This window comes from Rattus norvegicus, chromosome 3 (assembly GCF_036323735.1).
Source record: "Rattus norvegicus strain BN/NHsdMcwi chromosome 3, GRCr8, whole genome shotgun sequence".
In the NCBI taxonomy this organism is placed as follows: domain Eukaryota; kingdom Metazoa; phylum Chordata; class Mammalia; order Rodentia; family Muridae; genus Rattus; species Rattus norvegicus.
In genome coordinates, this window is record NC_086021.1 from 149,004,790 (window position 1) to 149,027,663 (window position 22,874).

Sequence of the window (22,874 nt, forward strand, 5' to 3'; positions counted from 1 at the left end):
ATAGTAGCACAGACTTATTACTGAAATTAATTTAAATACATAGAAAATTATTTCTAATGTATTAGTAATATAATTTGGATTACTCTTTTCAGTTTTTTCAATTCCATTTATAAAGGTATTTAGATAAAATTAGGAACGAGATTGATGAACTTGGAGACACTTCGTCTACTAGAGTTACCTGTGGTTGATAATTACTATTAGAAGGTGTAAGCAATCAGCTCCCTTTTAGGAGCTTAACAGAACCTCATAATGGTCCAATGTGGTGGGACTCTTGACTTAAGAAAAGTTGATGCAGATAGAACCACAGACTCTTTGTCTGCGGACTCTTTGTCACAGTCAGCCAGTCACTCAAGCGATTAGCCTAGGTACCAGCATACATCTGACAAGTGAATAAAATCATTAAGGAAAATATGTCAAACCTTGATGACTTTCTCCACGTACTTTCTTTTCAGTAAATAATAAAGGAGTTAGTTTGAACTACAAAGGAAAACTGGAGAGTATAATCTAAGTATATGCCTGAACGAAGAATATATGGATTTACGTGAATAACGAGGCGATTTTGCTCTATAGAAAGCTACCCATGGAGCTCACAGAAGGCTTCTGATGCCATGTTTGCCTCTGTCAAATATACTGCTTCAAAGTATGCTCTTAAATGGGCCTCATTGTAGTCCTAGCAAAATTGGAGTGCAATAAAGAAGTCAGTCATTGCTAACGCATTAGTTTCTTTTAAATATTACTTGTCTTCTAATATTTCATGTCAGACTTATACATATAAAATAGGAAATATCAATGCATATTCCATAGTTATATTTTTTGCTAATTTTATCTGTGTAAAAAGTGTATGTGTTACAGGAAAAGGAAAAAGGAAATATAAACACAATCTAAAGCTAAGTCATTTTCTGGGGAATGTTGTTATGCCTAGTCAAATTTATTTTTAAAGGACAATGAAAATATACATAGTCATACGTGTTTATACATAGATTTGTGAATTACTGCCTATAAGTATTTATATATCCATGCATGCAACTACAGAAATTTCTGTGGAGGAGCTAAGCTATTGTGGTGAAACTAAAATAATTTTGCTCAATCACGGTGTCCTAGTTTCATTGCTTCTGCTATGATAAAATACCCTAATAGAAAGTACCTTAGGACTATTACAGGTTTAGATTGTGTAGATTCAAGGCAGGAACTTGAAGCAGCTAATCACATTCTGAGTCAAGAGCAGAGAGAAAATGAATGCATGCATACTTGCTTTTGCCCAGTTGCCTCTCTATGCTTCTACAGTCCTGGACCCAAACTCAGGGAATGCTACTACCCTCAGTGGGCATGTATTCCCGTTTCAGTTAATGCATTCAAGACAGTCCTTTGTGGACATATCAACAGGATAACCTGATCTAAAAAGGTCCTCATAGAAACTCTGCCCAAGTATATCAAATTAACAATTAAAAATCATCATCTCAACTTATTTTTCTTTGTTACCTTTATCTCCATTCTTGTATTTCCTTCCTCACTTTTTATACAATAAAGTCTAAGCCTTTATAAGGACTTCAGTTTTCACTTGGTACTTGTACTTTTCAAAAAGGGGGGGGGGGGCAGTTAGGATGGCGTATGATCAAAGACAAATAACAGGAATTAGCTGGGGTAAAATGATGAGTTTTAAGAAAAAAATCATCATATAGAGTATAATTGAGGGCTGGATCCCATTGTAACTTGTTATAGTGATAAAGTCAATTTAATATACATTTCCTTAAGTCAGCGTGAATAATGGCTGGATTATATGCAGCAGTTGCTAGTAGCTTACTGCTTCCCTCTTAAGTTTGGTTTTTGTTAGGAATAGTAAGTGATATGCCTAAACACTATCTACTCATTCTTTTTTAATACAGCATCAGGACTTACATTGATTGAAGAAAAATGTGTTTTCCTGTCTTTGGAGAATAATAGTTATCATTTTTTTTTTTAGTAAGTCTGATCAGGACTTAAAAAGTTTCCTTAATCTGAACACTCTTTCAACCTCTCAACCCTTCTTGCTTTTGTGATAGGCCACAATATTTTTTTATCTCACTCATGAGTATTTGAGAGATACTGTAGAGAGTAAATTCATAAGTTTCCAGACCCTACATTTAAGAAGTCTTTGGAATGGGATCCTGGAATGAAAGTACAAAATCATATATAGTAAGTGCCAGAATGGAGCTCAGTCTACATCATTCAGGAGTAATTAGACTGTTGATAGAGTTAAGCTGATGAAGCAGTCCACAAATAGCATATTATAGTCTTCTGAGACAGAGATGGAAAAGCACCAACTCAGACCTGAACAAACCAAGGAACAGGACATTCTAGAACAAAAAGGGAAGAGAGGGAATCATACAAAGATAATTATGGCTTGAGAATCAGTAGGAAGAGACAGGTAGGGAAAATAGGAATGAGAAAGACTCGAAGGGACTAAATGATACACTTTTGTCCAATAAAGTAGTTAATGAGTCCCAGAGTTTTCTTGTATATTTGTTTCATTTTTGGTTTATATTTATTGATTAGAAGGTATTTTCCACTTGCACGTCCTGAAAGAAACTTCAAGTCTGTTTCCCAAGGAAAAGTGGCCATAAACAATCATTTTGAACAAAAATTTGTGATCTTTGAAACCCAACTGCAAACCCATTATTTATGGTCTCTCAAAACCATTGATACAGAGGGTGCCACTATGGAGCCAAGAATTGGCAATGATGAAGAGAGTATCTTTGCCATCATGTAGAGAAAGCAGTAGAAATGCTGGAACTAATCTTAGGGGAAATAAAGGATCATCATAGCATTTCAGTGAAACAATTAATATCTCTAATCCAGTGCCTGGAAATACTTGTTTTTAAATATAGTACTTATTGTATGTGTGAGTCAGCCTGGTCATTAAGGAGGCAACCCTATAGGAGGCAAGGCTGTGAATGGTTTTGTTATGTGATTTAAATGTTGATTTCAGAAAAGAGTGATGGATTTTGAGAAGAGTTAACAAATCAGGTGGCATGAGGAGTTTGAAGGGTCTCTGGGTTGTATCATTGCAGGAATGGGCCTATAGGCCACGAGAAAGATCAAAGTTCAAGACACTAGAGAATATGTTCTGTGTACTTCAAAGCTGTGTGCTATGGGATTCGATCTTGCCAGCAAAAGGGTGTGAGTTGAGAAGAGCTGGAAGCGTGGGCTGTCTTCCCCCGTTGAAGGATTTAAGTTTTAACTCTATTGCTGACTTTCACTCCCTGTCGCTTACAGAATTTGTTTTCAACAGTAAAACCTACTTAACAACTTGAATCTAGTTAAGTGAGAGAATCGAGAAGCTGGTAGCTTGCAAGAACATTTTGATGGATATTATGAGGTCATACAGTTGAATTCCTGAAGCTAGTAGAGACACGTTCTGTTTCAAGCCATTAGTATCTGGGTACCCGAATTTGATTTTGAACTTTGACCCTTACTTTGAACTGATGCTTGCTGCTTGCCATTTTGACCTTTTCTTTTTAAAAATGGGGTAAAATACTCCAAGGACACAAGCAGAGAGAATAAGGCACTCTGTATAAACTGCCTTTGTGTGTGTGTGTGTGTGTGTGTGTGTGTGTGTGTGTGTGTTTGAAGGATCCCCTAAAGACCCCAGTCTCTTTTTTTCTCTTTTTCTTTTTTTTTAACTATTTTTCTTATTGGATATTTTTTATTTACATTTCAAATGTTATCCCCTTTCCTGGTTTCTCATCCATAACCCCCCTATCCCATTCCCATCCCCCCTTCTTCTATGAGGGTACTCCCCCACCCATCCACCCACCCCTTCCTGCCCCCCGCCCTGACATTTCCCTACACTGGGGGTCGAGCCTTGGCAAGACCAAGGCCTTCTCCTCCCATTTGTGCCCAACAAGGCCATCCTCTGCTGCATATGCAGTTGGAGCCTTGGGTCTGTCCGTGTATACTCTTTGGATGGTGGTTTAGTCCCTGGGAGCTCTGGTTGGTTGGTATTGTTGTTCTTATGGGAAACCCCTACAGCTCCTTCCCCATTGAAGGAGTTAGAGAAAGGATTTAAGTCTTAGTCATCTACAGTTGTCAATGTTAATCACCAGGGGGCCTGATCATGAGGGCCCTAAATTCATCAGTAGGTTGATACATTACTGAGTTCTTGGTGAGATGGTAGGAAGATACAGTCGTGGAGCTGTGTCATTAAAATCTGTCACCTGCCCTGTCCTTTCCCTGTCTCGTTCCTTCCTGACCACTATGAGACTAGTGGCTTTGCTTCTACACTCTATCGTGTTGCTTAAGCTCGGGCCCCCAGCAGTTGGACAGGCCAATTATGAACTAAGCACACTAAGGTGAATCTCCCTATCTTTTTTTTTTTTTTGGTTCTTTTTTTTTTTCCCGGAGCTGGGGACCGAACCCAGGGCCTTGCGCTTCCTAGGTAAGCGCTGTACCACTGAGCTAAATCCCCACCCCCGAATCTCCCTATCTTTTAAGTTGTACTCTCAAGGGTCTGTCACAACATCTGAAAGCAAACACATCACCCTTCTAGAGGAATTAAAGAAAGACGAAAAGCTATTTCCTTAAGTTTCTTAGAACTCCCCCAGCTCTATATTAGCAATGTACTATCTCTAAGGCTCTACTTACTTTTACCTCTGAAAACTGACAGAAATTTGAATGTCTTTGTTTTAGGACTATGTTTTTATGTTCGACTTTCCCTCCCTCTTCTTAAATAATATGTAACTGTAGAGTGAAATGTAATATAGAGTTGTGGCCATTTTAGAATATTCAAGCCAAAATAGTGTACAGTCAAGCACTCAGAAGCATAGGTGGGAGGAGTATTTGAGTTGACTTTGAAAGCAGACTAAGTAGTACTAAGATACCTGTCCCCAGATAAAAGAAAATAAATCAATTTTCTTGAAATAGCTGCCTTACCCTACTGCCCAGTGCAGAGTAAATCATGGAATGGCACTCAAGTGCATGTTCTTGGGCATGCATTATGTTTCTAAGAACCCATGGAATTATATGTGGACATGGCTAATGAGAATTACTATAGCCACGTCCAAGTCCTTTGGCTTTTCTCCATACTTCAGATATGAAATGAAGCTCTCTTTCTAGAAAGTTCAAGTGGATTTCAGAATCTGTGAGATCACTAAATATTATAACTATTCCATTGGCCACCACCAACTATTCATTCTTTGTTGTCAGGAATTGAATACCACATTCCCCTTCTAGTTTGTATTCTAGTTTAAAGGATCTCAGCCATGGACTGAGATTCACTTCTGCATATTAATACAGAGCCCAAGTACAGGGGGAAATGCTGACTTCGGATGGAGAAGGAAGGTTGGGACGCAGAAGTGTAGCAGTTCTGTAGTAGTTCAGCTCCTCAAGGGAACTGAGGCTGATATCTTTAAGGCAAACACCACAAGGGAACTAAATAACATATTGAAATGATTTCTCCTGCATTTTCGAAAATAAAGAAATCACTATCAAGCTTTGCAAGCATGAAGAGTTCCAAAAGAAAGAAAATTTGTTGAGCTGGCTATGAAGGAGTTCGTGATAATAACAGCTGGTTAGATTGGAAGGCTTCTCACAAGCTTAGGCTTCTCCCACCAGTTTTTGGAGTGCTGTGGTCTCTAAGCATCAATTCAACATTCCGTGTACTACTCTCTAATTACAGGCCACAGCTCGGTTAAAGCTCAGTGAATGTTTTTTCTTTGCATCATGTAACTAGGTTCTTGATACCAGTGGATACCCCAGTAGCTTTGCTTTTCTTCTCTCTGCCTTATTCCTCTTTTATCCTAAGCTTGTTGTTAGGTAACCCTAGAGTCTAAAACCCTTGGAATTGCATACCTATTATTTCAGATGATATGAATTCCTCTTCCTAATTATTTTGTCTATAACACATAGTAAGAATTCTAATTTATGCCTAATCTAATACGTATACATTTTATGGGGTTGAAATTAAAGTTTGGTTGAACATGTTGCATATGACACACTTTGGTACCCTGGCTTCTCTTCAATTCATCTTTATATACATAGGTGGGGAGAAAAGCTGCAGATAAACAATCATCCAGGAAGAGGAGCATTTACTCCTGAGGTTTTTTTTTTTCTTTTTTCTTTTTCTTTTTTTTTTTTTTTTTTTGGAGCTGGGGACCGAACCCAGAGCCTTGTGCTTTCTAGGCAAGCACTCTACCACTGAGCTAAATCCCCAACCCCTACTCCTGAGTTTTGATCTCAGTAAGAAGGCCTCACAAGCAGGGCTGTGCAGACCATGTGTAAGAAATCACTACAACACTCAATACCGAAGCCTGTCCCAGGCGTCCTCAATCAGAATGTACAATGTGTGATGGCTGCTTATAAGAATGTATTCCTCAGTCAATTCAATGTGAGTTTTAAAGTTTGGAGTCATATCATCCCCAGGACCAAGCTGTATCTCAGTAGTAACATGTATACGTAGCATGTATGAAGTTCAGCTTTCAGCACTGCAGAGAGAGAGGAGAGAGGAGAGAGGAGAGAAGAGAGAGGAGAGAGGAGAGAGGAGAGAGGAGAGAGGAGAGAGAGAGAGAGAGAGAGAGAGAGAGAGAGAGAGAGAGAGAGAGAGAGACTCCAATGTTTCATCCCATGTTTCCATTTCCAGGTTTGACTTTTGTGTGGGAATGCAGTTTAACTGCAATGTCTTGAATTCCCTGTGTTGCTGTTGACTAAGAACTATCTCTCAGTTTCAAAGGTGGCAGAAGCTTTTCTTGGGCATCCAATCTAGTCTACTATAAGGTAGGCAATATTCTAAGTGAATTGTGTGAATTATATCTCTGAGCTGTATCATTTGGGATACTGGTGGCCTATTTTGCAGATGGAGAAACTGAAGCCCAGAGGTGGAAAATGTTTTGCAACTCTATAACAGGGCACTGATGGATGTTTGATTTAGATCTTGGACCACTGATGCTAGAACCCATGATCACATGACACACTCTGCTTTTCTCCAGCCATCACATTTGCACATTCTGATTCAGGAGGTCTGAGACAGGCTTCACAATTGATTGTTGTAGTGACTTCTTACAAAAGGTCTCCAAAGCCTTGCTTGTGAAGCTTACTATGGCGATTGAAACTGGGGAAGAAATGGTCCATTTCCTGGATGATTTATTCTGCAGCTTTTCTCTCCCCATCTATGTAAATGAAGTCAAGTTGAAGAAAAGCCAAAGTATCAAAGTGTGCCATGCATAACATGTTTAATCAAACTTTAATTTTCAACCCCATAAGCATGTAGGTATTAGATTAGGCATAAAATAGAATTCTTATGGGTTGCAGAAAAAGTATTGAGTATCAAAAGTATCAAATGAGAAGTAACAGCTGCTTAAGATCAGTGAGCCTTGGGTGATCATTCTCTTTCTAAGTAGCCCGTATTTGTTTCTGGAGATTACAGTAATAATTCTTGCTCCAGTCATCCCTCAGTCTTGAGAAGGAGGTGGGTAGCCACTTCTGGACTTTGTTATCTTTGGCTTTGCCTTATTATCTCCTGTTAGAATACCATAATTTCCATCACTTCAGTGACCAATTATCTATAATTTTCAAACTGGCAATATAATTCAAATATTTTAAATATAGCAAACTCAATAGTCAATGATAATCATATAGCAGGTGCACTTACAAATTATTAAATTCATTATGTCTAAATATTCAAATGATTCTAACTGTATAAAGGATTTTGACAATACAAAGGGATAATTTAAAATGTATTTTTAGAACTAAGTGGCCTCTCAAAGACATTACTGAGGAAACTTTATTGAATTCCCTGATAGAACATTCCAGCTAGTCTTCCAGGGACTCCTCCAGCATTTCCCTCATTACATGCTAAATAGAGAAAACTAGAGTACTGGGGAGTATTGAATGCTGGAGCATAAACTTCAGAAACATATGACTAAAGCTGAACTGTGGCTATTGGGAAAGCAAAGAGGCACCTGTATCTGTGTAGAAGGATCTACTTATAAGAAATCCAAAGGTATAAAACTCCATGTTGCCTTAAATGATCAGTACTAAGGGAAGGATGGGATAGGTTAAGGTTAAATGAATGGGACTGCTAAGATAGTTGATGAGCTTAAATCTTATCTTTCCTCTCCTTATTGGCTCATTCAGTTACCTATAAAAGATATGTCAGATCTCATAGTGGGACCACCTACATGCTTCTGTATTAAGAAAGCTGTCCTCAACACATTCCAGCTCCCCAGATGGTCTGGACCTATACTTGGTTCTTATATACAAGTTATTCTCAAATACCCAGAAACATGGAAACACAAGTAATTTCTCAAGTCAGTCAAGATACAAGAGGGGATACTAGCTTTAAAAACAAAGATTCTCTCTCTCTCTCTCTCTCTCTCTCTCTCTCTCTCTCTCTGTGTGTGTGTGTGTGTGTGTGTGTGTGTGTGTGTGTACATGCGAGTCTGTATAGCTATAAGATTAAATATTCAATCACTTACTCAAAAATTAAAATAGAAATGAGGTACCATTTTTCCCCTATTCATTCCTTGCTATATTTATGTCTGAGTCTAAGAACCAATGGTTACTATGGCTATTCAGTAATTGACGATCCAAATCTGCCAAATCTGAAGACATAACAGTCATGTGTAGATAGTATTTTGTGTCTCAGAACTTTCCAAACTCCCTGTTTGTTATTTTTCTGTTTGAAGTTATTTCCTCTGGCCACTTTTCTTCCTGCCCATTCCCACCCCTATCAGCTGGTATTATCATTAGTGTTTCTTTAAAATTTACTTACAATATTAAGAATTAGTTATTTGTGTACTATCTGGTTTTAGTTTCTGTCATTGGCCAAGACTTAAACAGCTTTCTTTCTGGATGGATACTTTGGGCAGCTGTAAACTGTACTTGAATAATTTATTTTTATTTTCATATCTTCAACAATTAATGGCTTTTCTCATATAAGAGATGTTTCTGAATGAAAATTCCTCAATCATAATTTTTCTCCATATTTTTTCCTTCAGCTCCAAATCACTCACCCTTTGTAGCTAACATGAAAAACCGTTGTGTTTCCAAACCCCCACTCAGTGGAAACATGTGGGGGATTTGTTGTTATTGCTGATCTCAGTTGGAGTGTTTCATTCCTGACCTAGACTTGAAGATTCTATTAAGCCATAGTAGGGCACACCGCCCACAGTCTGTGTCAGAGAGTTTCCTCAGAATCTTTAGTGTGTGGTGCTAACATGCATTTAAGCTTATTTAGACTAATGTTTTCAGAATGCAAAACACTGGATAGAATTACACACTGTGGTGGCCAAAGAAAATGATCTCACTGTGAGTGAGGTGGATAAAGATCTGTATGAGAGAGCTGAGGATGTGGGAAATAAGTGTGTACCAGCAGCGAGCCTTTGCCTTTCTTTGCACAGCCTGCCCCCTACACTGAGATCCCCAGACCAGGAAAAGGCAACCACAGACCCAACCTGACATTGCAGTGTTAAGAGATTCAATATTGATGATTTGTAGTATTATTTCATAGATATTTACCTAAAAAACAAGAGGGTTTACACTTGCCTAAATCCAGACAATATTTGAATTTAAAAGATACAGTTTCTCCTTAATTTTTTTTGAATAAACTGATGAGTGTATCCAAAATTAGTCCATAATTTGTGTGTATTTGCTGGCTTTGCACAATCAGAAGAATAAAAGAATTATTAAATTCTTTTAAAAAGGCATTTCGTGCAATAAAATCAATATTATAGACGTGCTGGATTGTGACTTAAACACTATATTTTCCCTAGTTATAACTACTCCAGACTACATTTTAAAAATAAAGCCCTCTCTGTAGTTTCTTCAAAGTCATGATAATAGAGGTTGTGTACTATGAACCTCCAGCATATAAATGTGCGTGTTTGCAAAAATTTGTAAAATTAGCTCTAGAAAAACAACAGTAATGTGGAACTGAAAGTAGGCATGACCTTTTAAGCAAAGTGCATGTGCAGAAACATAAAACATGTTAGGAAAATCAGCAGACTCTGAGGACCAAAGAAATCCAAAGGTATAAAACTCCATGTTGCCTTAAATGATCAGTACTAAGGGAAGGATGGGATAGGTTAAGGTTAAATGAATGGGACTGCTAAGATAGTTGATGAGCTTAAATCTTATCTTTCCTCTCCTTATTGGCTCATTCAGTTACCTATAAAAGATATGTCAGATCTCATAGTGGGACTCCCTGTTTGGAAAGTTCTGAGACACAAAATACTATCTATTTGTCTTCAGATTTGGCAGATTTGGATAGTCAATTACTGAATAGCCATAGTAACCATTGGTTCTTAGACTCAGACATAAATATATCAAGGAATGAATAGGGGAAAAATGGTACCTCATTTCTATTTTAATTTTTAAGTAAGTGATTGAATATTTAATCTTATAGCTATACAGACTCGCATGTACACACACACACACACACACGAGAGAGAGAGAGAGAGAGAGAGAGAGAGAGAGAGAATCTTTGTTCTAGTTTCTTCAAAGGAGTGCAGCCAGTTCGAAGCATCCTGTGTCAAAATGGGGGCCCCAAATAAGAGCAACAGTGGGAGAAAGTTCAAGGCACTGAAAACATTTGGGGCAGATGATTTGAATGTCTTCCTGAACCTCTGAGAAGCATTAAGCTGCACCTCAGCCCTTTATCTTTGACAAATACCACACCGTGTTTCTGCTTGTTATTTTGTGGTCCTGGCGCTCTTGTCAGCTTGTTAAATGGAACTCTGGCTTCAGTCAGGAGATGATAATGTGGTAATCTCTGAGCTCTGCTTGCCTCGCCGTCCAGAGGAGCGGCTGTGCCCGACTGTGTGAGGCTGCCCAGTGCCAAGCGTAACTGCTGGCAGCTGGGCTGATGGAGAACAGTCTGCACCAACAGATTGAAAATGTTCTTTTCAGATCTTTAGATTGGAACTTGAGCTTTACTTTTCAAAGTTTTATGTCCACAGCACAGTTCCCAAAATAAACTACAAAACCAATTGCTTCAGGAGCCTCCAAGCCGTGACATTAAGGTGGCTGAAAGTCATCATTCTTGAAGAAATGTGAAGGAGCAGACTCAGAATCACTGTCCATCAGAGGAAGGCTGGGCAAAGCCCCTGGGGTGTGTGACAGCCTGCAGACAGATGGTACATAAGGCTTATGTATAAGCACTTGTTTTCATGAAGGACTGGGGGGAATAGAGAGAGAGGGTGAGGGAGAGTGAAAGAGAGGTATTTAAGAATTTGTAAATTCTTTCAAATTAATCAGGAAGAACAGGATATGCTTTTTAGCAGAATTGTGTATTTCCATGGAGAAATTCTGAATGTAAAAATGTAAGATGCAGTATTTTCTCTGATGCTAATCCTTACCCTGAGGTGCCTGTCCCTCCCTCCATCAAAAAGTGAAAAAGCAACTGAAAGCAGCTTCATGAAGCGTACAGCTGTTCTCCCCGAAGAGCAGAGTTCCAGATCTCTTGCTAGCAGGGAGCTCAACTGAGCAGAGTCTTCCAATGCCCATAGCCAAAGGTCGCTAGATGCTGATCAAGTTGAAGGTTTTGTGGGACCCTAGAGTTCCAATTCTTTTGGGCCCTGTGGATGAGTAGGATTGAGTCCGAAGGGACAAGAAATTCAGTTTGTGAACATGAGCTTGGGGAGATGTGTCTATCTGTATGGCTTAAGTTGCTCAGAACTTTGCCCCCTCCTCTTACTCATTTGTGAACCAGAGAGGAAGATCTCTTTATCCTGTGGTCGCTGGAAACACCTAAGGACTGAACTGTACTCAAGCATGCAGCTTTGAAACTGATTAAAAGTAGGCAAATGAATAAGTGAGCAGACAAATGACATACTTGCATAAAACAGAGATGCTAAAATGCTGGTTGTGCAGTGAGGAGGTGGGGGACATGTGCTGTTTGCTTTGATTGAGCTTGTGTGTATCAAAGCATCAGAATATGGAAGAGAACACTTCGACTGTCAAGTCTTCTATTCATCAACACCCCCTTTTCCATTCTGAGAGGCAAGAACGTGCCTATACTGAACGAACAGCATCTTTTTCACAAACTACTGTGATCCTATCTAAGATTTAGGGATTCTGTTTCTAATGAAAAAAGTAAATATTGGAGGAAGGTGGGAGTATCTTGGTGAGTCTTCCAAACTCGATTATTTCATATCGCATCCAAGGTTCTCAAAAGCAAATGGTGGCAGTGTTGTAAGGGAAGGAAAGGGATGATGGCTGCACACCTTTTTGGAGGACCCTGATGTAAGAGGGCCATAATCCTTTCATGTGTTACCCAGTGTGTTTATTTCCTCCACCACAGCTGGCTTTATTTTTTGGTGAAATCTTGACCCCACCCTCCATTGTATATCTTTGATTCTCTCCAGAACCCCTCCTTATGGAGCCTGAGGTTAGCTTTTGTATGACAAGGGGGGGTCTGTATTCTTCCATGTATTTAAGCACAAAATGTTTCCTTATGGCAGAATTTTGTTAAAAGTCTTCAATGTTGTTAACTCTTTGAAAGCGCTGCAGTCTGTAGGCAGCTGATTGCTCCATTGTGTGTCTTTGGGAAGGAGCCCTGTTGTTTGTGGTTCCTTGTCAGTGGCTCCTTGGTGGGCACATCCTATGAAGCAATACAGAGTCCTGGATGACAGAGCAGGCATCAAGGCTTTGATTTTTATCCAGGGAACTCCCTCCACTTTTCCTGTGGGACAGCAGGACCAGATAACCTAAGGAAGATCAAAAAGGGAAAAGTTTCCCTCAAAACACAGACTGGAACAAACAAACAAAAAAAGCAGTAAGCAAACGAAAACAAAACAGAAGGGGCAACACATGCCAGAGATGTGGCAGCATAGGGTTGGATCTTGAAGGGGAAAAATAAATTCAGGAAAGACTGACCAAGGGTATGGAATGACCATGACTGACAACGGAAGAGCTGATCTTTGTCTTTTAGTCATTGCTGATTTCAAAAAAGAAGAGGCTTTCCATGCAGGGGGAGCTGTGAGGTCAGAAGTGAGGCTTTGATGAGATGAAGATGACAGAGACCAGAGAGGAAGATGGCAGCAGTGTGAAGATGTTTCTGAAAGGATTGGCAGCAGGGCCAGGCACGGGCTTCGCAGGGTAGCCAGAGGTCTCCAGGGTTCTTAGGAAGAGGCAGGTATCATACAAAGCTCCAAGAAGGTGTTCAAGTTACAGAAGAGAATAAGCAACAGAGGCTGCTCAGAAAGGAAGACAGGGGAGTCCCATACAAGCCCAGGAAGGATTGGCCTTAGGCCTCAAGATTCCTCTTAAACTTGGATAGAAGGGTAGTGGTTCCCTATGGAGTCTTGTTCAGCTACACTAGGGTAGATATGATTCCCCTTTATTTAGTTACCATGTCACTAAGTCACTTTGTGAAAGCACAACATTTCATCTGTCTGTGATATTTTTGTTTTGTCACCTTTTCGGGGTTGACTAACAAATGACAAACATTGTATCGTACTAGCTCTAGCACACACTTTTACACTTAAGAAAACCTAGTTCAAGTCCTGACATTTCTTTTCAGTAAAAGTCATTCTGCTAGACCGAGATTATGTGTCCAATCTGTCAGGATCTTTCTATTTAATTTGAACTCACAATGTTTCCCTGACCTGCTTCGGCCTCATATCACCCACACATGAAAATATCTGCTGGGTGTCTTTCTCCACAGAGCTGTCTGTAGCTTTATTTTCATTTAACCAAACAGTGCACCACTTATCAACCTCCACCCGGCACCCCCGACACACATAGAGACTCCAGGGAAGAAAAATTAGATGGGTTGCTTTGATGCTAACTGTGAAAGGCTTTCTTCCTGAGGAATCCTCCCAAATTGGATTAAGTGGACTCATTTGTGGTTCGTGTTTCGTAGGGTTTACTTTTTCGTGAGGCAGGGATGTGAGAACTCTCCCTCTGTGTGTGTGTGTGTGTGTGTGTGTGTGTGTGTGTGTGTGTGTGTGTGCATTCTCACAAGTCATTGGATACTGCCACTTTGCAAGGCTCTCACATCTGGAATGCATCACCAACACGCTTGCTGGGAAAGTGAAAGTTCCAGAAAGAGCCTCATTTCCCCCTAGAACTGTGAAATTGAGCGGCCTAGTTTCTCCTGTGTTGTTGTAAGCTCACTGGAGTGTAATGTAAGCTACATTGTAAAGCATTTGGGATGCTCACCATTGAGCAATGCTTCCTGCCACACACTCCCCTTTATTTCTCACATTTCCCTCTAATTTCGGCACTGGCAATCTCTGATTATGGAAACGACTCGGCTTGTTCAACCTCTGTGTCACAACCATGTTGAGTTACCAAAGCCAATCTATCTATTGTTTTCAAAGACAATTATCTATGCAAGCAATTTATCATCACCTCCGCTCAAGCAACCAAGGTTCAGGGACTTTCTATGCCACTCAGAGCAAATCCATGTGTTCCTTACCGCTGCCCACCCCCCAACCCCACGTCCCCGCAATCAGTAATTTGACTCAGTGGGTTTAATTCAAAGCAGGCACTCGCATTCTTTAGATTATTTGTCTGTCTTCCAGGAAATCAGGGAGAGCAATAAAAACAAGCACCTACCTTAAATTAAACCACGAAGGGGAACGGGATTCAGTGAATGAAGAATCACAAATTTTTTAAAGTGGCACAAACAGAAAATATTTTGAAGTCCCACCTGGCCAAGTTACACTCCCTCTGCTCCTTTTTCTTCCTTTCCTCCTAGTACTCAACGTGCACCCCCCAACCCCGCAACCCCACCCGCACCCCCTCGTCCCCAGCCCCAAGAGCGATGATTGTCAGTCAAATTCTTGGCTTCCCCAATCCTTGCTTGTTCTTGCTTCTTCTCATCCTCCTGCCCCCTGCAGGTGAACGCACCTGGGATCCCAGACTAACAGATGTGGTCTAGCGATTTCTCTGCGTCTCGAACAGCAGCAAGGGAATTAGCAGCACACTTGTCTTTTCGGAGACATCCTAGATGAATTAATTCCCCTTTGAGTTAACTCCAGCCTGGCTAACTACAGTAAACACATGTCCTGGGATGGAGAAGGGGTTGGCAGATTTCCTGGAAAACCAGATAGGTTTTCTTCCTTGTGATTATGTTGAGCTTTCTCTTGCCCCAGGTTTAAAAGAACAGGTCTAATCTTTAATTTAGCTTTCCTTGTTTGAATGACCTGGATGGGACAAGATAATGGTGGGTTAGCAGAAGTCATTACATGTACACTTCATGTCTAAGACAGGGTTATCTCCAGGAAATCTGCATTCGTCTACTATTTCCTAAATGTAAGGAGACCAGAAAGTGTCCCTTTGAATACCCTTTAACTAGACATGTTGAGAGTTCATTACTTTTTAAAATTTCATTAAAATCTCTGCAGGTTTTAAGTATAATCTCTTACCCTTCTCTTTTACTTTGTAGTTATTTTGTTGTTGTTTCTTGGGATAACTTTCTAAGAATTATCCTTTTGGAGATGTCTATAGTCTTAGACTAGTCTAGGTATTCATGGTGCTTATGTATACTATGTATTTCTGTGTATCTATTTACCGTTTGGTATGGTTCTGAATTGTTACTATAGTTCTATGCATTGAAGGGAGTTTCAAACAGATCTTTCTTTCCCTTCCTTCTCTCCCTTCCTCCTTTTCTCCTTACTTCCTTCCTCCTCTCTCTTCTTTTTTCTTTCATTCATTCTTTCTTTTTCCTTCCTTTCATTCATTCTTTCTTTTTCCTTCCTTCCTTTCTTTCTTTCTTTCTTTCTTTCTTTCTTTCTTTCTTTCTTTCTTTTCTTGTGACAGGGATTCAGGATATGAAGCATTAGCTGAATTATGACTTAACGTGAATGCCAACTGGCTTTGAACTCACAGAGATCCTCCTGCCTCTGCTTCCTGGGTTCTGCAAAGCATGAGTATGCCTGTATGTTTTCCTTGATTGAAACAAGATAGCACCCTGTATCATAGAGCTTTGCAGCCCTAATTCCCAGAAGTCTTTCTTCTTCTGCCTCCTGAGAGCTGGAGTTCCAGGCACAGCCATACACCTGCTGTGGGAATGAGTTTGAATGTGCATCTGATAGTCTCTCTCTCTCTCTCTCTCTCTCTCTCTCTCTCTCTCCCTCTCACTCTCTCTCTCTCTCTCTCTACACTTTATGAGTTTTCTGTGGAATGAAGGTGTGCGGTAATCAATGTAACTGATAAAAGTATATGAGTTAAATGACACCAAATGCTAGAAAAAAATCTAACAAAGAAATGGTCTGTTCTTCAGATTTAAAATATTTAAAAAAAATGCAGATTCAAAGATGACTCAACTCTTAGGGGATTATGACAAACCTCCCAGATATGAATTACTAGCTCAGTTAGCAACCGTATGATACAGGGACTGGCTTTCGCACTATAGCCCTATTTTTCTTGTTATTAAAACTTCTGTTACATAACATGGAAAACCTTTCAACACCGGCACTCCAGCTCTGTCCCACGGCCTGTGTTCCTAGTCTGTGAGATGTGCATCTGTGGTGCTTAAAGAGGACATTGGCATGAGTGGCACTGTAGTTATTTCCCACGGCATTTTAAAAATCCATTTCTGTATTACATATTCCAATCTAGTGAAAATTAGATCTCCTCTATTTGCATTTGGCATCCGCACTTGTTGGCCGTGGCATGCGATGTGATTTTAAGCTGCTCATGTACATTTTAGGAGGAGATTGATTTACACTGGTCTTTGCCTGAGACAAGCACAACTTAAATTAATTCCTATTGATCCAGAAACATTTAAGATTGGCTTTGGACAATTTAAGAACAGAAGGCTTTTGGATCTCTGTGAAGCATTTTGCTGGGCATTGCTGTCATGTAGATAAAAGCATGGAACTGTGTAGGCCCACCCTTCTTTGCCCCAGACTCATCATTTGTCACTGCATACCCCCAGGCCAGTTCCATCTCCAGATGCCGCGATGTCTACCCAGCTGTTAGAGTATGTGCGATTTGCAAATAACAACATAAATAGCACATCCAAGACATTGCTTCTTCGGCTGCGGCTTTGCCATTAAGGCTCAGATATATTTAGAGTAAGGAATGATCCTTTGGTAAGTTGTAACTGGGAGGGAGTTGAAGGAACGGCTGTAGAAATTGAAAAGTGCTAGTTCTCAAATGAAGTTATTTGCCACAACGTTTTCATAGCAACTCAAACCGAGCCATACCAGTCAAATTTCTCGCAAGCACGCAATCAGAGTGTGCCAGTTTTAAGGGTATGTAATAATGTACCTGTGCATTATTTAAGACAAAACAGCACCAGACACTTCTGACAAGTTGTCTTTAGCATTGGGAGGAATATTTCTGATTGCTTTGATTGCAAGACTGCCCTGTCAGAGTTGCTGGAATTGGTCTAAGAAAGAGATGGGTTCTGGATTCCAGCAGTAGCTATGATCATCTTGTCACAGGGACAAAATCTCCCAGTACTTGTTAATCGCTTAGTATTTTTAACTTCTCAGCTTATAAACACCATAAACCATTTCTGTGGTACCTGTACCTACATGTCCTTCCTACATGGTCAGCTTTTCATCCCTATCTTTCCGTGCCCTTTAAGTGGCTAGACTCTCATACATACATGGCTTCTTAGCTACTTCTATTAGCCCTTCTGAATGGGGCATATAAAATGTAAGACCTAAGATATTGTACTAGTCGGTCGGTCAATTTTGTATTCCAGATCATGGCACTGCTTTACCTATACCCACCATTATATTTGTGTATGCTGCTCAGGTGGTTTGCTGACTGGAATGTAGTTTTCTTTTCTTTTTTCTTTTTTCTTCCACTGCATGTGTAGTTGCCTTTGAAACCACAGACAGGCCACTCATATCCAGAGGGGCAATGGCGCATGGTCAAGTACAGTGACTGGAACTGATTCTCTCTTCTTGGATGGTTTCAGACAGAGAAAATTATCCATCTGGGCCAGGCAGTCCATCTTTCTGGAACATCATGAAGCTACATTGCTAATAACATAGTCAGTGCGATAAGTTGTTCTTCCTGAATAATTCACCCACTCGGGAAGATTTCTGAATGTCTGTTGTCTATTTGAACATATGGCTTAGGGTCATTATTTTAAAGCATGAATTATCAACAGAATTTCAATACAGTTGAAGTAAGCTAACTTACTTTTGAAGTGTTACAAATATAATCAGAATAGTTTTATAAAGTAGTGTGTTTCCTCAAAGCCTGTGCCTGAGACAGGGTGTGGAAATTGGGAGCTTTCCCCATCCTTACCTCATAGCACAGTGAGTGTGGGCTCTGACCCATCTCCCTTGGCCTGGTTGACTGTTCCTCCCACAGCACAGGGTCTTCACCTGGACCTCTGTGTCTCTGCTTGTTCTTTCCACATCCTTTTGCTGGTTCCCAAGTTCACTGTTATTCCAACATTAAAGAGCTGCTTAGCTCAGGTCTTGGCTAACATCTGTAAACATTTATTCCTGGGGATCTAGCTAGGCATGGGACTTGCTCTGCTGATAAATTCCCCTCAGCCTTTCCTGCCCAAACCCTCCCTGTGTACTTTATCTTGGTCATACATCTACTTACTCAATGCTTCTACCAAGCATTTAAAATGTATTGTCTCCCAAACCAACGAATCTGTTTAACACGACACTGGAAAACTGCATGCAAAGGCAGGACGGCATATGCCTTTATTCTCATCATTCAGGAGGAAGAGGAGTGTGGATTTCTTCACTCCAGGCCATCCTGGTCTACACAATGAGTTCCAGGCTAACCAGAACTATATAATAAAAACAAACAAGCCAAAACCTCTTCTTTCCAATTTTTTTCCATGTCAGCCCATGGCAATTCCTTTCTTCCATTTATGACAATTTCATGGTGTTCTTTACTACTTTGCTGTTTCCATGCTCAGAAACCTTGTCAGCACACCCTTCTCTACTTCTATGCATCGCTCAGCCACACAGCCTTATATAGAACACTTTAGTGTCTCTTATATAGTCCACTTGTCCCTGTCACTCTCACCCTTCAGTGAAGACTAGTGCTGTAGCCTTTGTGTTTTCTCCTTGTTTCACCCCTGTGCCCCTGCGGGCTGTCACTAACATTGCAGCTGCGGTGACTGAAAGCCCTGTGGGTCCATGAACCTGCTCTGCCCCTAACCTTCCTGGAAGTCATTTAAGCAAGCTTAGTCCTTATGACATCCACAGGAGCCTTCCTTCCTACTGTTGTCCCATTCGCCTACTCTTTGCAATCTTCCACTTCCTTCCTTTGCCCCGTTTTCTTCAGCTCTTGCTTGAAAGCAATATTTGTCAAGATGGCACTTATAGATAAAAATAGCAAGTGGGTATTCAGTTTTTCTCTTCTTTTTATTCTATATAACGAAATTTTGACTTGATGTATCAAATGCCTTAATTGCATATATGTAACAAAATACAACATACCTTGTTGCTTAAGTATTTATTTTTGCATTTATCTATCATCTGTGTGTACATGTGTGCACGCATTAATGAGCATATGCATGGATCACAGCATACATGTGGAGGTCAGAGGACAACTTATGGGAGTTAGTTTTTTTCATCCACCATGTGGGTTTAGGGGATATAAGTGATTTTGTCCTGATCTTTCTTGCTAAACTATTGCACCAGTGCTCAGAAATATATTTGTTACATTATGGAGGCTACATATCTCATAGGAGGTGTTCATACATGGCTGGCTTCTTTGAAGGGCCCTCTCTGTACATAAGATGTACCGCTAACTCCTCGTGTCATATAGAACTAGAGAGCACTAACCTCTTTCTCTTGATTAAGGCACTGACGCCATCAGGAGTGCTATACTTTACTTAATTCTAATCACTTCCAAAATTGTCACCAGTTTCTTGGAGGTTTGAGTTAAAAAATAATAGAGAAATACAGAAGCATATCTACCATAGCACCATGTACTGACTTTTTTTAAATTATTATTATTGATCTTTTGAACAAGAAGGTGTTTCATGAGTCCTGGGATTGTAATTGTTATTTAATTTGGAGACTACAGTAGGTAGGCTGTCAGTTATATTTAAATCAATAAGCAAATTACAGTGGCAAATGGTCTTTTTTAAGATTGACATGATACCCTTGGATTTTGACGGATTCTCTTGCATATTTAATCTTCATTTCCATTGGAGAGATGAACAACAGAAGATTAGTAGGAAATAAGCTGAAGAGTCAGAGACTAGAAGGGAGTGTTGAAATGGTTTTAGGCAGAGATAAAGATCTGGAAGCCACAACAAAAAAGGGCAATGGCTGATTATTGTGGAACAGGTCACAGTGCTCCGGCTAGTGTGCTAACTTATTGCTGCTGGGAGAAAGTGGATGGAGAGCTGTGAGTTGAAACAATATGGTTTCCCTTGTCTCTGCATGCTTACCCTGTCTACCGAGGAGTGTGTTTTTCTAAAGTAACTAAAGTGAGTAACTGCAAATGTCTCCATGTCCACTCTAACTTATAGGTCACCTGCTTCAGAGTCTTGGCTTGAGAGGAGGCAAAAGAAATCTCGAGAAAAGTTGAAAATAATCTATTGTGCATTGCTTTGTAAATTTCCCATCAATGCTCAGTCTGAAAAGAAAGAAGTGTGGGCTGTTAAAAACTTACTTTCGAGCTTATGAGCAATTGTGTTTAGGTCAAATACATTGTAGACCATGATGAACTGGTTGTCCTATAGAGCGCACCTTTTCTTAGCTGTTATACAGTATTTTTAAATCAGACTAAAACTGCATTTTAATTGGTTTCAAGCCAAAAAACCCATGCTATTTTTGAAAATGTAAGCTTATAAAAAATGAATAATGCTGCTATGTAGAAGAGAGTTAAACGTTACCGTTTCAGAAAGTCTAAGCAATGTTACATGCTATGACTGAACTAGGAAGAGGCAGATGAGAACAGTTCTTTCTGACCTTCTCGAAAGAAAGGTGCATTAAACAGTCACCCTGTGCATGTAGCACTCAGTCTAAATCAGGAAACTGTGGGGGAGGAAACTCAACCAAATCTGCTCCTGCTGGCTCTCCACTGCATTCAGCAGATGTGAGCACCTGGCTGGGAGTGGGAGTGCTAACCTCTCGTCTGATTAGCCAGACATGAAAACAAAAACACTGTTCTATTTTCTGTTACCCATATTGCTCCTTTATGAAGCAATTTATTTGTTATTACCCCCATTATTAAAATAGGAACAAAACCTTCACTGGGCAGTAGAGATGGCTCGTGGTTAAGGGCACTTGCTGCTCTTGCTGAGTCTCTGAGTAAATTTCCCATCACCTCCATGGAGTAACTTCCAACAATCTGTATTTCCAGCTCCAGGTGATCCAGTATGCTCTTCTTACTTCTGCAGATAGACGTGTGCGTGTGCCCATGCGTGCACACGGGAGTGTAAAAAAAATGTTATCTCTGCACTCTGTACTTCTGTACAGCTACCTTGCCTCCCCACACTCTGAAATGTGAAACTTGGGCTAAACATCCCTGTTTCCATAATGTGTTTGGCACAGTTTATTTTTATACTTCGAACCAGACAGGTGCTTGACACTGGACAACGCTTGTTTGTCAGGCCACCTTTAGACAGAATCTCTTTTATATCTTATGTTCACCAAGAGGTGGTCTGTGAATTTGTCATTATGTCTCTTGGTGCTGTTGTCTCAGAATTTATCTTCTCCCTGTTTCCTAATAGCATCTCAAAGAGAGAGAACTCTGGATAAATATGTGTCCATTTCCAATGCCTTCTTTACACTTCTTAATATTCTATTATATGATACCATGGTAAGAATTCTAGGGGAAGAAAGGCCTTGCTGCCTCTGACTGACCTCGGAAAACTCTGGACTCAAACTTTACATGTAACGATTATTTATCCAGAGGGCCTGATTTTCACAATGCTGTTTTGTCACACAAATCCTAAGGAGTTTTAGGAGTGCCTGACTTCATGACTTTCCCTGATCTCTTCTCCTTCTGTGTGTATAAAACCGTGATTCTTGCAGAGGAAATGACATTTTCTGCTTTGAATTGGCACAGTGCATACAGAAGACTGAACTCAGGCAGTTTCTGGTGCATGAGGCTCTCGAACTGCATGAGGCTCTTGAACTGTGAAAGATTCCCAGAACCCCAGGTCATCTGTAGATCTGTGAGTCAAGCAGCGCTTTGAGAGCTTCTTGTGAAACAGCTCTGGGTCTTTCCACAGCAGCACATGCATTTTAATCTTGTCCTCTGTGCATGATGTCTTGGGATGCATCAATGGAAGGCATGTAGGAAGAGACACAGGTTAGGATATGTCAGGTATATGACTCATGAAGATTTAAAGGTGTACCCAATAGCTTTGGTGAATCTAATTGAAATTACTCGAGAGACAGACACCTCTGTGGCTCTGGGGAATGGAACTGAGGAAGCTACGTACTGCTTTGCATGGTTATAGAGAAAATTGTGACAGAATCAAGTTCCACACTGGAATCAGTAAAGCTTATTAGAAGAGTAGTTATGAGAGGATGAACAGAATCTTTTTCCTGTTTGTTTTCATATTCCAACTTTTGTCTAAATGTTTTCTGTAGGTAATATTGGGAGGGTTTTGAGAGGATTTTTTCGGTAATGGAGAATTATTTGAAGCAGACTTTTGTAAAATAATCAGCAATATGTATAAGCTTAGTAAACCTACAAAATGATGTGGGAAGTCAAGCCCAGGGCAGTGATGCACAGAGATTAGATGAGTAGATGTGAATGAAAGCAGAGGAGGCCAGAGTCAGAGCCAGCCTGGCATCGGAATGATTTCGGCTCCTCCAGAGGAAATCAGTTCCGTCTTCCTGTGGTGAACTAAAAGCTCTGGATGCACAGGCACCTTGTGTTTTCCATTTGTGTATGAGTTAGAGGGGGCAAAGCAGGCATAGAGATATCTTTGAGTTTACTTGAAAAGCACAAGATGCTTCAAGACATAAAATTTACCAACTGCACAGTCTTACCAG

At 40.2% G+C, this 22,874-nt stretch overlaps 1 protein-coding gene and 1 long non-coding RNA gene across 8 annotated transcripts in view; both read left to right on the forward strand.

Moving 5' to 3' along the window:
* The window catches only part of Macrod2 (mono-ADP ribosylhydrolase 2), a 2,017,257-nt gene that overhangs the window by 830,969 nt on the left and 1,163,414 nt on the right, over positions 1-22,874 (forward strand). The window lies entirely within an intron of this gene.
* The window catches only part of LOC134486164 (uncharacterized), a 223,289-nt gene that overhangs the window by 134,072 nt on the left and 66,343 nt on the right, over positions 1-22,874 (forward strand). Inside the window, exon 2 of the long non-coding RNA XR_010064918.1 lies at positions 1-22,874. This exon is cut by the window's left edge and continues 122,163 nt beyond it; it is cut by the window's right edge and continues 66,343 nt beyond it. This is a non-coding gene — a long non-coding RNA (uncharacterized LOC134486164).